General features: G+C 33.3%; 1 protein-coding gene across 15 annotated transcripts in view; it reads left to right on the forward strand.

Annotated features, from left to right (window-relative positions):
- Positions 1 to 15538, forward strand: part of LOC118199398 (fat-like cadherin-related tumor suppressor homolog) — a 1041672-nt gene that overhangs the window by 127138 nt on the left and 898996 nt on the right. For all 15 annotated transcript variants that reach the window (XM_085808597.1, XM_085808606.1, XM_085808602.1 and 12 more), the window contains one exon: positions 9332 to 9405. The gene's annotated coding sequence lies outside the window, so the exon portion shown is untranslated. The remainder of the gene's footprint in view (positions 1 to 9331; positions 9406 to 15538) is intronic.

The raw sequence follows: 15538 nt of genomic DNA on the forward strand, positions 1-15538 counted from the left end.
TTTGATGAAAAACGTCTCCGGGATGGCTCCCAGGGTCTCTCACCATACTACCGGCCTCTCAAGAGGAATATCGGCTCACTAGTATTTTAAGTGCACACTTAAAAACCTCCATAACTTCTCCGGGGTTCGGACCTGGAGATACGGCAGCTAGCATCACTGACCATTACACAGATGAATGTAATAAACACTGCGTACTCGTAAAACTATTTTTTAGTTATCCTGGTGGTTTACTCATGTGTCAACATGAAAAAGAAATATTCTGATATTTTATGTATTGATAAACTATTTTATTGATTTTATATTCTTTAAGCTTTTTGTTGTTTTTTTACGCTTACTAAATGGGAAAAATAATGGAAATATTATATTCGATTTAAGAAATATAAATGAGGCAAGACTTTGATTAATTATTTTTGAAAGCAATAAATTGTTGGAAAGTCGGATAATTGAAATATGCTGCTAATATATGAAAAAAAAATTCAGAAAGAAAAGAAAATTTTGAAGGATCTTTCTTCAAGACTTCTTCCTTCCCTCCCCTTTTTCTTCTTCTAAAACTCAAAGAACGAAGGTTAAATCTTGATTTATGGCTTCTGATAAATAACCATCCTACCCTCTTATAATCCGCTTGTGATCAAAAGCTGCCGGTGTCTGACTTTGTAAGACACTAACTCAGTAGTTGCATATGAATCCTTGATTTCTTGTAGTGAAGCCCATACTGTCACCTTTATGTTAACATCCGAATTTAAAAAGCAGTTTAATATGCAGTATGATTAGCTATATATGACGAAGTCACTAAAATTAGATTTGTGGCTGCCATTCGTATCATATTTGTTTCTTTCAAGAATCACTGAAACCAGAAATTAAACTTTAAATAAAAGACTCTCTTACAGTAGTTGTCTCCATCAAGATTACTGGAAATTCTATCCTTCAATTTTTCTAATACCATACTGTTTCCTGCACGCATATTACAAGTTAAACTGTCTTTCTAGAAAACCGAAACATCAAAGGCGATTTTTTGATACTATATTCATTTAAGCTTTAAGAGTAGAAAATTTAAAATAGTAAAAAGAAAACTCTATTTCAAACCCTCTCTTCTTCTTCAATTTTTTTTCTTAGCATCGTTTAATCCTGCGGGAAGTGAACCTGGCTATTAAGCGACTCACTCACGCAAAGATGTCGGTAGCCATTTTGAATTCTGTTCTTTTAAATGACTCGGCTTTTAAGTTAAGTCAGTATATGCAATCAAATCAAACTGGTTGGCATCCATTTTGGTTCCCTTTGAAAAGTAACTTAATATAAACAATGTAGTAAGTTAATAAAGTTAATGAAATTTAATTTTGCTTGCATGGTAGCGTTTTGAAAAACACACTTAAACTCTGTATTTCAAACCTCAAGTCAAATTGTGTAGTGTGTGCTTATAACAACTGCATACGAAGGACGTACGTGGTTAACACTTCAGTTAACATCTTCTTTAACTGACAGTAACATGCATTAACCACCAACGTATGTATGATTGAATGAAGTGTTGTCGAGATACTAAAAATAGCATAATCTCAAATGAAGATTATTAGAGACTTGAATATTATGCCTAGAGTTTGTGTGCAACTTCTAGAAACAGGTTTAGAATACTGGACCCGTCCATAAAAAGCCTGGTCAAGGTCGTCCAAGACCCTTGACGACAAATGAAGATCGGAATTTTTGTATTTCTGTGAGGTACAGCAAAAGAGCAACAGCATTTCAGCTAACCCGTTACCTCCATGCTGCCACATGAAGACGAGTTTTAAGGGTCGCTGTTTCACGTAGGCTACATGAGAGAGATCTATTTGCAAGAAGACCCGATGTGTATGTTCCGATGTCTTCTGCACAGTAGAGAGCCCGTTTAACTTGATTCCGGAAACATCTTCTTTCGACAAGCATCCAGTGAGAAACCATTATCTTTCCACATGTGTCCTGATTGATGCTAACCACTGATCCGTTACTTATCCTTCAACATCCAAGAAAGGAAGCAGAACTGCAGCGGAAGTTTAATGGTGTGGACAGGCATCATATTCTACGTGCGCGTAGACATTCATGTTTTTGACAGAAGCTCTAAGACTACTGCGAGGTATAGGGAACAGTTTTTAGAGTCCTGGATTCTCGTTTTTTGAGGGTACAGTTCGTCCTCAGTTTATGTTGACGGGCAATAATGCTCGTCCACATATAACCAATCTGATGGCTGATTTTCTGGAAAATAAGCATAGACTGGCCAGCCAGTTCTCCAGACCTAAATCCTGTGAATTATCTAGGAGGCTTTTGAGACGGTAATTGCAACTCGCCTTCCCATCTCCTTCCAGGACATCGAAACAACGTTGCTACAGGAATGGGACCGACTTCCTCAGGACTCGTAAACTACCTCATTTCCAGTTTAATGTTTCCAGTCCTGTATAACTCTTAGAGGGACCACGAAGGCTCTTCTTTATTCGATGTTGCAGCCTGTGTTTTATATCTTTCTGAGCCAGTAAGATTTACGCACGATCATGTGTGCGTACCATGACAGCCGTGTGGTATAAGTTTTTGCGTTACATCAAAATATACATACTCTATTAAAATCTGTTCATCAGTTTTGAAAATAATCAACCAAAATTAAAAATTCTCTTTGTTTTGAACACCAGTGTAATTAGAGCACTTGAGCGTTTCTCGAAATCATAATGCATACATAAAGCGAAAACCCAAATCAACCAAAATTAAAAATTCGCTTGATTTTGAACACCAGTGTAATTAGAGCACTAGAGCTTTTCTCGAATCATATTGCATATATAAAGCGAAAAGCCACACCGCGTTTTATTGTTCTCTTATTTAGCGTTTCGAATATCTGGTATTTAATTTATCTCTATAGAAATGTGAAAATACAATAATAGTTGTCAGTCTTTAATGCAGCAGAACAGAAAAAGTTTTGTTTCTTACTGTTTAGCATTCAAATATAATTTGCTTTTACAATATATAGTAAAATCTTGTGGAAACCAGGGGAATGAACTAGTACGCATAAACTTATGTGCCTTAGACTGAAATTTAGATATTTAACTCTGCACTGAACTATTCATATTCGCTTAAAAAAATGTTCAATTAAAAAATTGCGGCGAGGTGCTGCATGGTACATTATCTTCCGTACTAAATGATACATTAGTACGGAAGCAATTCTCTTTATTTCCATACTAATATATCATATTTTAAGATCTGTGCCTTTTCTTTGGTAACCTTATAAGGTATTTCTCCCACTTTCCTAGCGAGCCTTCGTGGTGTGGTTCTGCACACTGAGCCGGTATTTCAGAGGTCCGTGGTTCGATTCCCGACGAAGGCGGTTGCCTATTTTTCATCTCTCTGGCTTCTAAAAAATCCTAATAACTCTACAACCTGTCTCTCCATTTCTTATCATAATGATATAATTTTGTTAATTTCAAGAAACTCAAAATTTAAACTTTTTAAAATAACATTTCTTGAATGTACTTTGAAATTTTAAATATTATTTTATTATTAATATATTTTTTAAATTAGCTGCATGTAAAGAAGGAAACTAGTTCCATTTTAATATTAAAACATATTTAAAAGTATATGACTACGTTAAATTAAAGCAGCCAACGTTGGTTTGAAAGACAAACTATTATGTATTCGAGGTAGATTTACTTGCTCTCTTTCAGTATGTATGTGCTGAACTTCGTTGCTAAGAAATTCATGTCTTAAATTTTTCTCTTGTTTGAATCCGGTCAGACAATAGTAGCTCCAAAATGGCTGTCGTGTAAGCTTGCGTTTCTCATCTTTCTAATCTTGGCGTTTAATCATGCTGACGTCTGGCCTGTCGTTAATATTGCAGAGTTTTCTTTTATTATTAGTATATATTTCTTTTAATTTTCTTCTTTTCTGCCTCGTAGTTGATACTCCTAAGTAAAAGACCAAAAGCACAGGGGGGAAAAAAGACAATGATGACGGGATCTAATACAAGCACAAAAATATGAAAACAAGTGAAAGCGTGTGTCATTAACTGAGAATGCGAACCACCTTGATGAACGGAACCCACTATATGAGTCTCTTCTCTGACGGCGAAAAAGCCATGGGAGAAAAAGGAAAACTCGCATGAAATAGATAGCGGTAATTTATAATGAAAAGCTGCAACAAGGGGGGGGGTTCCTGATCTTTACTTTTACTAGAGTGCACGCCAGTTTTTGGTATTTTATCGAGTTACCTGAAAGCGAATGGTTGCTGCGTAGGATTTTTAGGATAGATTTTTCGTACATGATCTTTTTGTCATTATGCATTAAACTGAAGATGGGTTAAGAAGATGGCAGGGAGTAGCTGATTTTTATTTCTTTTATTTACTCGTTTATTCCCCCCCCCCTCCCTAGAAAAGGAAAGAGAATAGGTGGTTTTTATATATAAGTAAGAAAAGTTACTCTCTCATTAAGAACAAAAGGATTAGTATTTTCAAAGTGTTCCGTCTTACTCGCTTAGCTGTTTTAAACAATAGCTCAGTGGTATCTGCAGTTTCATTTAATGAGTTTTAATTACTTTAATAGCATAGACATTCTGCTTTTAAAAGGCATTGTTTGCTAGAGTTTTTTTTTTCTTCGTGAATAATAAAATGGGGGGGATGGATATCTGCGGATGAATTATTCTGCATTGCACGTGATGGTTAGAGACGATAAAGTGTTTTAAAATAAAAAAACAAGAACTCGGATTTGAGTTTTGCCTTCTTGCTATTTTTTTAAAGGGTGAAGTACTTTTTTTAAGTAGTATTTTTTCAGTGTGCATGCACAGAGATTACTGTATAATCTATTCAGTGGCAGAATGTTCTTATTCATTTTTCTTCAAGAATTTTTTATTTAAAAAATGTAAATAGCAATGAATGTTAGGTTTCATTCATAAACTGCCTTTCATTTTAATGAAAGGCCTCTTGCTTTCTGATACGAGTAGCTGTAGGAATACCGAAGAAGAAAGGCTTGTATTAATCTCTGTCGAAGTGCTCAGAAGATCTTCCAGTTTAGGATTGGGTTTTGTCTAATTTTAAAGATTGAACGTGTTTTTGAGGAAATAAATAAAAAAACTAGAAGTGGTTTTGTACCTCACTAAATGCATATTAACTTTCACTTTTCTGAATCATCCTGTTATTAAAATATTTTGAACTCCATTTGTAAGAACTGCTTTCCTAATCAGTTGTTTTCTTTTTCAAGCCAAGTTAATTTACCTTCTTTAGTTTTACTGAGTATGAAAACAAAAATCTTGTTATTGACTTTTTATTGGATTAAAATGACAGGAAAAATATGGTACCATATTTTATATTTTAAGGAAAGTGTTACATTATTTCAAATAAAAAGGATAAATAACTGCGTAGAGATTATTAGTATTTTCAAAGCTAGTAAACGTGAAAAGTTAACTTTTCCCTCGCTGCAATTCGAACTACATATTTTCCGTTTGTTAACTGGACGTGTTAATTACTTGCACCAGAGAGCCCGGACGGGGAAATTCGATAATATTTTATGATTACTCTATAAACGTTAATGTGAAAACTATTTATAGGCTGGAGGTTTTTATTCAGTTAATACTTGCGTAACTTAAAATTAATAGTATTGTTTTGTCTTAGTTAAAACTGAAATAGATTGAGCATTTAGGCAAATAAAGAAGTAATTTCTTTGAATGATTTTGCTGAAAAAATTGTATTTTGTTTAAAGGAAATAAAACTGTTTTGCCTTTTCTAATTGAGTTGAAGGTAGCCCCCCCCCCCGAAAAAACATTTCACATGCGTTGTCGTAGACATATATTTATTATATAGGGGAAAACTACCCTATTCTAGTTAATCCGGATATTTGAGGATTTTTCCTTATTTTGATTAATGCGGGATATTCCTTTTTCACCAGTAGTATTTTATAAATTATGCAAAACTTATAAATGCAGATATAAGGTACGGTAGAACTCACTCCAATTATTCGAATTAATTGGGACCGGACACCATTCGGATAATTGGATTTTTTTCCGAAGAAAGGGTATATGTGCACTTTAATTAATCGCTGTATGTACTGAAATTGGAAAAAAAATGATGTTGAAAATGGGAGGAAAAAAAACTATTTTTAAAGAAAAAGAGGTTTTACTTAATTAAAATGAAAAGGCAACACTTTTACGTACATGTTATATAGCGTACTGTATAGTACTTACAAGTGCTGAAAGTCATTGCTTGCTGAACATCTCCGTCAAAGTAAGGTCTGTCTGTCTTTATCAGTTTTTGGGTAGCCAAGTAGCGAATCCGCTTGGCAATGAGAAGTTGCATGTGATCACAATCGGGCTGACGACCTATCCATTACAACGCAGTTTTAAGGCCGGCAAACGCTTCACTAGCTAATGTCCCTTGTTTGCTTCAACTTCTACATTAAGGTCATCTTCTTCCTCGATACTTTCTTCTCTCACACTTTCAATAAACTCATCGTCATTTAGAATTTGAAACCCAGGGTCTGACGAATCACACACCATCTATTCTACTGCATCCTGAACACTAACTTCTGAACTTCCAGGAACTTCCAGGAATTCCAAGAACATCTTGCGATTTATTAGCAAAACTGTGCGATTGAGATTTCAGATTTATTTTGCGAAACTCGGTATGCTTTCGTCTTAATTTTCTTCCTTAAATTCTGAAAGCGATTCAGATAAGCAGTGATTCGGATAGTCGGAGTTCGGATAATTGGAGTTGTACTGTAAACAATACAAATATAACACTGAAGAATTTGATGGCAATATTTGACAGGTATTTTTCTAGATCTGTAAAATAACTAGTATTAATTTCTGACGTCTGAAACGCTTTCATGCCTCTATTCTTTAAAACGTATTCAAAGTATCTGAAATATAGAGCTGCAATGCATTGCTTTATTTTGATTGCAGACATCTCTTCATTTTCCCTTGATATTTGACCAAGCCGAATACTTACTGTTAATTTGCGAATTCAGTTTCTCTAACTGTGCAAGATGAAAGCAACTAAAAGGTTTTTTTTTTCAGAAACTAACTACTACTATGTAGAGATTCTGGCTTCAGTGTTATTTCTAAATGTTATGGATTTCTTGACAGGAAATGTCAACAAAATAGTGGTTGAGCGGTAAGTTCTAGTAAAAACGAAACAATTAGATTGGGAATAGAGGATCCTTTTTCGTCTTCTGTGTATGTTGCACAATTAGAGAGAAAATTTTCTGCTTCCTTGATGAGATACAACCCACGGGGGGGGAGTTGCCTAAGGATCGAATGTGCGCTTGAAACCAGACTTTGTCTGAAAGCCTGAAAAGGAAGGTTAAGCTTTATTTTGTTGTTTTAGGTAAACGAATGTGACAGCTTTGTAAAAAAGAAAAAAAGGGCTTCTTTTGGAACATGGCGCCATTTATTGTTTAATTGGTTCTTGGATTATAGAGCAAACAGAAGAGTAGACAAACATATTATTTTCTTGAGAGACGCTTTGTCGAGGAGTGAAATTATCTCGGAGAATTCCGACGGTGAACGAGATGAGAAAAATATACTCTACTCGTCTTTTTTAGGGCGCTGTTAATTACTCCGTGGTTATAATTGGTTCGGAAAAGGATTTGACGGACTGTGATTGACTAATTAAGTAGAAATGAGGCGTGTTCTGTCAGAAAATGGCTTTTAATTAATAAATAGATCTGAATTCAAATAGGAAAAATTTTGTTGGAAAAAGGAAAAGAGGCTTTTTTGGGTGGGGGGCGTTGGACTTTATTTGAATTGCATGAGGAGTTCAGCGAAAATGAAGAATCAGAAAAAAAAGAGAGAGAGAATGCAGGTGATAACTATAGAAAGGTGTGCAATTTTTTTTAGATGGAGAAAGAATATTTTATTGGATGTGACTTCGAAAGAAAGAACGGGTACACTAATGAAACGTTCTAGTTTTACAGACGTTTAAGGATAACTTATGATAAATATTCTTGCCCTACATGATGAAATTTTGCAGTTTTACAGAAGATGTTTAAGAAATGCCTGAACGATAAAGGTTACTGCCCAGCACTGATGCTTTACAGATACTTCCAGGTTTACGGACGTTTAAGAAATGACTGGGCGATAAAGGGTTTAGCCCGACACTGATGATGTGCCATTATTACGGCATGGAGTTCCTGTTACCGACGTATTATAAAGAGGCTGTTCTGAACTGATATTTAGCCTGTTGGAGAGGATAGCCCCCATCTACGAATAGTAACGAACAGTATTAAAACTGAGACTGTGTTGGGGCAAGATTACATTATTTCATTCCATTTGCAGCCAAATTCTCGGAGTGCTATCCTTCAACATCGCATAAGTTTGTTTTAGATTCCGGAGTTCTGCTCATGCTATGTACTATTTCCCTCCTTTTTAAAAATGAGTAATTGTATAAAGTAATTGCTTTTCTTTAAAAACTGTGTTAAAATTTTTATTAGACTTCGGGGTTATTCCATCCAAGCGAGAGTTCTGGGCGAGAAATAGCTCAATTGTACTTTTACTTTCACTGCATGGTGAATCCTTATAATGAATTAGTTAAATACTTTGTATTTATTAATACATTGCTTTAAACTATTTGAGATATCAATTCGTTCACCGAATTTTGAGTTATTGTTTCTTAATATTTTTCCTGAATATTTAAAAGTTTTTTCCCTTACTAAGACTTTTCTCTCTACTTAAATAAATAAAAAAAAAAAAAAGGAATTGCATTAAAATTCTAAAATTTTGTGGTAGTTAGCTAAAGATTCTATTGGGTGCTAGCAAAATGAATGCCCGATGGCAAAGACTTGAAATAATGGGTTCAATGGAAATTCACCGAATATCAGAACTACTTGCGGGATCCGCGCAGATGTATAAAACTTAGCAAACCAGCAATATGTACTTTATTTCTCTCTTAAAAATATATTTTTACTCCTATCTTATAAGGAACAAAGATTTTCGAATTTTGTTCTTTTACGGGACAAAAAGCAAACGTGATTATTGGATACCATTTATTGTCTCCTAATCCTCGATTAGCAGTTTCCCAAATGTCAGTTCTTATGTCATTATCAGAGCGCGGAAATAAGCCCGAAAATCCTATTACATAGCTTAGTTAGTTTTCTTTAATGGTGAAAGCGTACAGTGATGTACAAAAGGCTTTGAAATTATATAGATTCTGCGAAGAAACTCAGTACTTAAATGAGATTTAGAGCGAGCGGTTTTGTGTTTTCCTAATGCTAGAATAGAATATGTGATGTGTATAAAATTAATTATTCTTTGTTGTTTTATTTTTAATTTCATTTTATAATTGTGTATATACGTTCTGAATTCCATGAAAGTTTAACTTTTAATGGGGTTTATTTTACAGATGCCGAGAAAATCTGAATGTCTGTTTCTGGTCTCTTGTCATGATTCAAAGATACTTCAAAGACTGTGTTTCAGGTAAGTTTAGTTGTTTATTCCTGATTTAAATGCTTAACATTTAAACAAGAGTTAAATACTGGAAACACCTGAGAACTTAATCGATAGGCACGAGTAATCGAATAGCAGTTATTTGCAATATAGTTTTCTTTAAACATAATTTTCAGTTGTAAGTACGCTGCTAAAGTTTTTTCATTTAATGTTCAGATATAATAACCTTATGAGCTAGCTAATTTGCTTGCAGTTTACTTCCTTAAATATGAATCGTTTAGAGTTGAGTTCTTGAAATTAAATTTTGAGTTTACTATGCATTTTAGTAGATTAAATTCTGAAGACTAATTTTCTGGAATTCCGAATTAGCTTTGTTGCTTATTTAAAGCAGATAAAAAACATTAATCTAAATCTAAACATCTGTTCCTTCTGTATAACAAAAATAAAAATATATTATTATTATTAAAGTAAAATAATAATAAGAAGCAAATTTGTTTATTTTGTGCAGAAATCCTTATTCATTTATAATGCTCGCCGAAAATCATGCTCCTTTCTAATGGACACTTATTTTTTGATTGATTTATTTGGAGGAAATGTTAAAAATGGGAATCAAAATATATAAATCAGCCTTTCATCTGCTGATTAGAAAGTTATGCAGCGAGCTTGGATCAAGTGAAAAGAACGTAAAAATGCAGAATTGCGAAATAAAGATAACTTTTTTGTGTAATGAATACATATAGATAAACGTAAGGAATTTCTGCATCTTAGTAAATTTTTCCCTTGAAGCCAATTTATTGATTTTCCTTCCCTTTTTATAAAATAGCTTCAGCTTTTGAGCAGAGGAACTAAGGAACATTATGGCATTGCCTTAGTTTTTCTTTGCTTTAACGAAAATCACTTAATGCGAAGCATTAACACGGCAGGAATTTATTTTTCATCTTTTCTTAAAATGCTATCCATAAAAATTCATTTTCTTAAATAAAATCTTAATGGGCTCTAAAGTAATTAATTGAAATGGTACTCCGTTGTATTAAAATTTGTTTTCATTCTGTTTGCAGCAAAGCGTTATTCGTATTTTGTAGCAATTACTATTTTCTTTTTGAGTCAGATGGCCATTGGTTTTTATGGATGAAATTCTCAAGTCGTACCTCAGTGATATTGGACATTAACACTTAGCACATTTTATTTGGAAATCAAAGAAATTTCGTCTCTGTATTCGGGTGTATCGGAGCTTTAAAAACCTTATATGTATCCCAAAACCTTTAGAAAGTATTTTGTAAACAGTTTTTTAATTCAAAATTTCAATCTTTTGAACAATTTAGTTAACATTTTTCTTGCGTTATTATTAATTGTCATTATTTTTCCAAATTTCTGTCTATGAGAATTACTCAAAGCAGAGTTCCAAACATTTGAACTTTTCATTTTCAGATATTTTCTCAAGAAAAACAAACTTTTTATTTTTATTTATGAAAAATGTTGCTGTGTAAAAATGATATAGGAAATTCTCTGATTGTGTTGATACTGAGCATAGCTTTGAGGTAAATTCATCGATAACCTCAAAGTCAGATTTTAGGAAATAATCTGCAAATTAAAGAGAGAAGTTTTTAGAAAGAGCTCACTCCCCCCCCCCATTAGGAGAGGGGAAGTCACTAATTTATCTCGCAGATAGCTAGAGAAGATGAAAGTTGAGTAAAAATGAAAGAGGGTTATGGATTTGTTCTTTTTGAATCGAAATATGCTGATTGCATCAATTCTATCCTTTGTTTGGGTTGGTTTTCAACACCCCGGGCTGCAAAAACTTTAGTAATTCTTTCTCAAAGAAAGATCTCTGGAGAATGGACAAAAGAAAAATAGTTCTCACTGCTCTCATTTTTACCGACTATGTAACCGTAAATAAAAGAAGTAAAACCGAAAGAGAAAAAAGGAAAAGAAAATTGAAAGAAGAATGAGAGGGTGGGGAGCGTAAAGTACTATAAGAAAACAGATAAGAATATTGACCGGAAAGAAGAGGTTTCGTAGGGATGTAAAAAATTATCCAAGTTGTGTTAGAAAAGCAGAATGGGAGTTAATTGGCTTTTTTCGCCTTTCCAGTGAAAATTGTTTTATTGAATACAGATGTGAAATAGGGGAAGAACGTACTATAATCTGCATTTCATCAGAAAGTGACGTTACGTAAAACTACGAACTATTGTAATAGGAAAAAAATCTTGCTTGGTTCTATGATTATTAATTATCTGAATAAAGAAAATAAAACTCGGAATTATTTTAATGTACTGATTGTTATACCCAGTGGAATTTAGATGTTTCTCTGTTAAGTCGAAGCAGGCTTCAAAACATGTATAGTTTAGTATTTTTGAAGCCTTGACTGGACAATAAGTGCTGGTCTTTAATAGTTTGTACGTTATTTGAAGAAAAGTACTCGAACGTTTACTCTTCTGTATACTAAATTTCTTACAAAATACTATTATATGAAACTGGACATTTCTTTCTTTTGACCCATCCTTATATTCTTCGGAGAATGCGCTCTGGTGAATTTTGAAATGTTGTTGCTGAACTTGTTTTTATACTTCTGTAAACACATTAGTGGCATTAGTTTACTGAAATGAGCAGTTCAATCTACCTGTCTTCCAATATTTCAATTTGACCAAAATGTTCTTGAGGGTCTTAGGATTTAAAGATTTATGAAGGCAAGTCAGTTTTCTTTCAAATCCACTCAAACTGTACTTTAACGAGCACTAAGCTCGTTAAAACGAAGAAATAAGATAACGTTGGAAAAAAGGGCAGGCAGAATCCATTGAGCTGTAAATATAGAGTTTTCTATTGCATCTACGTATTCTTGAGCATTAAGATTGTAAGGATCCTAAGTTTTACTAACGTTTATTTTATTTTAAAACTGTACTATCACTTCTTATTTTCTACTTCCGGCCAGAATTAAATGCTTTAACTTGTTTATGCAAATTGTCTTGCTAACGCCCAAGTATTTAAGTTGTGGCTTTTTTCCAAGAGAGAGAGAGAAGGAGATTTAGGAAGCAAGCCGCTTGCCACTGCAGTTTTACGAGTTTTCACTCGGTTGCTGGTTGCCTTTAAGGTCAGAGGTTTAGCCCTCTTGATATTTGAAAAACGTATTGTAGTTTCAGCAGCTCGGCGTACTACATACGTACCCTTTTAAATAAAGGCCAGTCTTAGTGCTAGGCATTTGTATACTAATTCAAAGTTAGCTTTTAGTTAGAGGTTTTATATTCTTACGTTCAGATCACAAGTGGTTAGTCTCTGTATCCCGAAGTTCGGGAGTACTTGTAAAAGTATAGAAAATAAAGGGTTTCGTATACCCTTCCTGCTTGTGTCGTCTATTACACACAAATCTTGAACATAGCTTGAGTAAGCTCCCTGTTCCTTTCAGGACACATCACGTTTCCAAAGCAAATCAAGAGAAACACAAATCCTGACAAGATATCCAGACTCAGGATCTGCCTGAGTTACAAAAACCAATCTCATGGCATAACACCTTATCTACCAAATTTTACAATCAGCCCAATAATTTGAAGAAAAGATTTATTTATAGGATTAATTTGGAGAAAGTAATGTTATTCTGGTACACTGGAGACCCAAACTCTTATATCTAATCGGGAAAGGGTGAAACACGATGAATTCCTCCAAAGACCTTATTTTCAATACTCCACATTATAATCGCTGAGAACTTGCATCCTGCCTTTGATTCTTCTACGGTTTATCATGGCTTTGTATTTACAAACTCGATCACTAAAACCTGTATTGGCTAGTTCTTGACAAAAAATGGGTCATTAGTAAGCTTTTAGAGAAGTGCAAAGGTTCCGTACTGAATATTGCCATCGGAATGATGCGATTTTGAAGAGCTACGTGTTTCACTAACCTGTGGTATCTCTATACAGTATTAATGCAGCTTTTAATTCATATTTGAGTTGACGTCTGTCAAACCGAGATTCGCAATAACATCATGATCTAGTAGTGTATGCACTTATTAAAACTATTATTATCTGCATTTCGCAGACAGTGAAGGTTGAATGGAACTAGTGAGAATAATTATTCGTGGGGAAATAAGAGTTTATCGTTGTCGTCTACTTATGAGTAAACGAAAGAGAAGAAAAATGTGTTTTTCCATTTTTTGATTACGTTGGCTGACTGTTGATTACAAATCACGTTACCTTGGAAAACATGTTTTTAATATGATTGTGTGCCGCATTTCCCATACTAAAGAACTTTAAATATTAGTGTTTGTAATTGAAAAATCTTAAGGTCAAATAAAATATAAAAGTGAATCAAATGGTAAATTGGATGTGTTTATTATGGTTGATCATTATTAGTTTATTTTATTTTCTTGGGAAAATACTCCAAATTTACTTGTGGATCTGTAAGTACTAATGGCAATAAATCGTCAAATATTGATTTCCTGGTTTAAACGTAACTGGAGATGATTGCTGAAGCTTAGCATGTACATCTACCTAAAAATGTGCTATTATGAATTTTGTATAATCAATATTTTAAAAGGAATTCGAGTGAGTTTTGTTCGTTTATTTTTCCATTTAATACTACTTTGTTTTTATTTTATGTACAACGACTGAAATGAATTACTTTTTCATATTTAAATAATACACATATTTAGTTTATGTAGCTGAAATCTCATTTTATTCTGTTTTTTAATTATAATTTTATAGTTATAAATAAAGGAAAAAATGATTAAAGCAAAAAATTTCATTAATGATGCTTGATTTATCTTAAAACTGGGAAACCAAATGGAAAATTATATTTTTTATGTTTTTAATTTTTGAATTATGGTTTAATGAATGTGAGCAAATAAAGGACTTGTAACAGGATTATTTGGATGTAACCGAACTGTTTTATCGAACGCCATCTAGTGGCCACGAAATCAACTTACGGGAACTTCAGCTACTCTGAGGAAAGGTCTCCGCGACTCGAAATGTTATATTCTAAATATTAGGTGTTCCGTTTTGGTGTATATTCCGTTTCGATGTATATATTCTTTATAACTTTTTTCTGTGCTCTGTTAATACATATTTTTAGAACTAGTCGGCGTTTGTATTTAGAGAAAAACGGTTACAAGCTATTATTTTTTTAAAGCCCTTTTAAAAATGGTACACACACATAGCATAAATAAAATTATTCGAATTGTATTTTCTAATATTATTCTGATTGTATTTAGGTTTCCTGTTTATACACAATGCTGTTAGTGATTCTGTAGAATAAAAAATTCACGTATTTAACCTCGCGTAATGAGTTTTTTGTCTTATTAATATATTTTCCTTATAGCGGTAACGCAGTACTTTTTAATGCTTTTCGTGCTTTTTTAAACTGGGGAAAAACGCAAAATGTCAAAGAAAGTAATGTGGATTTTTTACTTGTTTTGCGTAAACTGTTTCAGAGGTATTCCAGAAAGAAAAATGTGGGTCATTTATTCATAAATTTAAGAATATTTTATTAGAACCTTTTGCATGAGCCGCAAGTTTTGGAAACTACGATAGATTACAACAATACTTTGAAAATTGAAAATTCAGATTAATATCAGTTAAATAAAGTAGACCACTTAAGTTCAATGCTATAACACTGTTTTTATTTTATTGGGAAACATATTATGACCATTCTGTACAAACGGGTTAAGAACCAAAATCTAAATTAACTAAAATTGAAACTCGAAACATTTCGTATTCCGACGAAGCAATGCTGTCTCTTATTTATTATGAGATCTGTGCAAAAGTAATTTTAACCCTTAGAGTACGGATTTATTTGAAAAAATTCTTTTTTTGTTGACTTTTCACAAACAATATTCTCTGAAGTACTGGAAAAAACTTCCTCTTATAACTGATACCAATCACTTTTGCCATGAACAAGAATGTACATGTTTAATTACGTCCTAGTTTGAATGACGGTTAAGATTCATTATCCATAACTTAGGCAAAACAAGTGCATGAAAAGTCTAAGTCGTCAAATGTACCCAATGGGTTAATGTAACGTTAACGAAAATGTTTTAAATACGAACCATTAGTTAATGTACGAGGGTTGGAACTTTAATAGTGGCAACACAGCTGAAAAAACGCTATGCAACAAAACCAAAGAATATCGTGTATACCACATGTAAACTACATACCTACCTTACTTCTCAGCAAAAAGA

This window comes from Stegodyphus dumicola, chromosome X1, assembly GCF_044657685.1.
Source record: "Stegodyphus dumicola isolate Sdum_Otavi_A_Nest chromosome X1, ASM4465768v1".
Classification (NCBI taxonomy): domain Eukaryota; kingdom Metazoa; phylum Arthropoda; class Arachnida; order Araneae; family Eresidae; genus Stegodyphus; species Stegodyphus dumicola.